Source organism: Aedes albopictus, chromosome 3, assembly GCF_035046485.1.
Source record: "Aedes albopictus strain Foshan chromosome 3, AalbF5, whole genome shotgun sequence".
Classification (NCBI taxonomy): domain Eukaryota; kingdom Metazoa; phylum Arthropoda; class Insecta; order Diptera; family Culicidae; genus Aedes; species Aedes albopictus.
This window is the reverse complement of record NC_085138.1, coordinates 419,960,479-419,963,226: the sequence shown is the minus strand read 5'-3', so window position 1 is coordinate 419,963,226 and position 2,748 is coordinate 419,960,479.

The following is a 2,748-nucleotide window of genomic DNA, read 5'->3' as shown; positions in this document are numbered from 1 at the left end:
CCAGTACCAGTTTTGTAAACGGATGAATTCCCTTTTGAATATTGCGAATTTGGATGTGCCAAACATTCATGCAAAATACGAAAATTGGCCACATTTTTAGACAAATCTCGATCTATGGACGGCATGATCAAAGAAAATGGAAAATATGACCACATTCCGAACCAGTCCCAGGAACCAGTTTTGGGACCAAACTGATGAGTTATCTTTGAAATTCTGCGAATTTTGATGTGCCGCACTCCATGGTCATGAAATGAGAGAATTCTTGAACCGTCTAGTGGCCAGCACAGTTTTTGGCGATTGACATGCCTCAAAATTCTGCAAATTATGATATATCGCACGGCATGATCACCGATAACACAGCGCAACATTTTTTTGTCTCAAGAGCAAACTTATGTGTCTCCGAAGGATTTTGGGCCGCTGAATCCGAATCCGGGCTCAGATTTGCTCTAACACGTCACAATTTTGAGCTATACCTCAATTTATAGGGCAAAATAAGCGATTTTGGGCTTTTTTGACTGCAAGCCATTAAGCAAGGAAATATTTTGTTAGGCAATCAAAAGGTTAATTGGTCAATTAACATCCAAATTAACGACTCATGCAGAACATTTCGTTTTACCAAATCAAATTTGAGAGATTTAAGCATTTTATGTTAGTATGTAAACTTGCATGCAACTTTTGGAGGGTGACTTGTATAAGAAATATCGTACCTAACATAAATCGCTTAAAACTATCAAATTCGATTTGGTAAAACGAAATATTTTGCATGAGTCGTTAATTTAGATGTTAATTGACTAATTAACCTTTTGATTGCCTAACAAAATATTTCCTTGCTTAATGGCTTGCAGTCAAAAAAGCCCAAAATCGCATATTTTGCCCTATAAATTGAGATATAGCTCAAAGTTGTGACGTGTTAGAGCAAATCTGAGCCCGGATTCGGATTCAGCGGCCCAAAATCCTTCGGAGACACATTAGTTTGCTCTTGAGACAGACCAAAAGTTAATTTTTGTTACGCTGTGTAATGTGAGAGTTGACCGCATTTCCAAGGTCCCAGGAACCGATCCCGGTAACCAGTTCCGCGACCACCAGCCAGGTGGACAATATTGTTCCCAGAACCAGACTTGAAGACGGATGAATCTCTATACAATTTTGCGAATTTTGATGTGCCAGATGGCAAGGTCATGCAAAACGTGAGCATTGGCCACATCTCCGGGGCTTTGGGAACCGGTTCCGGGACCACCAAGTGGCTTATCCTGCCTTTGTTATTTGACGTGACCACTCATGTATTCGCATCGAAATTCTGAAAATTTCGATATAACGCACGGCATAATCATAAAAAATGCCAGAATTGGCCACTTTGCAGGGGTCCCGGAAATCGGTTCCGGGAGAACCAAGTGGCCATTCTTGTCTTTGGCGTCTGACATGGTCACTGATGTATTCTCTAAAAAATTCTGCAGTTTTTGATACGGCACGGCATGAATTCACCAAATTTGTAAAAGTCCACCTCTCGGGGGTCTCCGGGAATCCGTTTCGGGGCCTCCAGATTTAATCCCGCGGTAACTCTCTCTCTCTCTCTCTCTCTCTCTCTTCTTGGCGTAACGTCCTCATTGGGACAAAGCCTGCTTCTCAGCTTAGTGTTCTAGTTCTATGAGCACTTCCACAGTTATTAACTGAGAGCTTCCTCTGCCAATGACCATTTTGCATGCGTATATCGTGTGGCAGGCACGAAAATACTCTATGCCCAAGGAAGTCAAGGAAATTTCCTTTACGAAAAGATCCTGGACCGACCGGGAATCGAACCCGTCACCCTCAGCATGGTCATGCTGAATACCCGTGCGTTTACCGCCTCGGATATATGGGCTCCCGCGGTAACCTGATGGCCAAAACTCATCTGGTTAGTTTAATTAGTGTTTAGATCACTTTATTACTGCTTTTTTTTCGGAGCATTCAGTTCTCCAAATACTCAAATCAGCTGCATTTGCATAATTTATTGCGGAAAATACACTACTGCGAAAATATTCAAACCAAGATCCCTTTGGTGTCGGTTCAAAGTGGACACATCCGACAAAACCATAGTTTTGAGCCAGATCCACAAAATTAAGGCCCTAACGATAATTTTGAGTATAAACATTTTTTTTTGAGAAATGTCTGTGAAATCATTGTGTCAAATCTGGTCAATATGACCCGAACACCTTAAATGGATTTTTTTTTTGTGAAGCTCTTCAGAAACGGCCAATATTATCGGTCAAAACGTATAAATCAAGTATTTGGCAAAAGATTAAAAGTCAGTTTCAAAGCTAGAGAAAATCAGGATCAAAAGATATTGCGCCTGAAAAGTGCGATCCGGGTTATGACATATGCATATTGACACGAATACTTTAGAAAGGTTTAGTTACGAAAAGTTCCGGGACCAACCAATAGTAGATACCGTCGCCCTTGAAGTGCGTGTAGATAGAACACTAAGCTGATGAGCTGTCCCTGTTGTGGTAGGTACGATGAAGTATCAGACTTTTGTGACTAGATCACTGTTCGAACTTTCGTTGAATCCACTGAATTTGTTTGCTTCGCGAATGATATGGACGTCATCGGCAGAACATTTGAACCGCAAGTAGAATTACATATTCTCCCTGAAGCGTGAAGTCGAGCTTGTCACACAGTCAACGTGCATCAAACCATGTTCTTCCAACACTTTCGTAAGTGTAGGTACAGTTGGATTTCAAAAATGATTCAAATTTAAACAAATGATTCCAA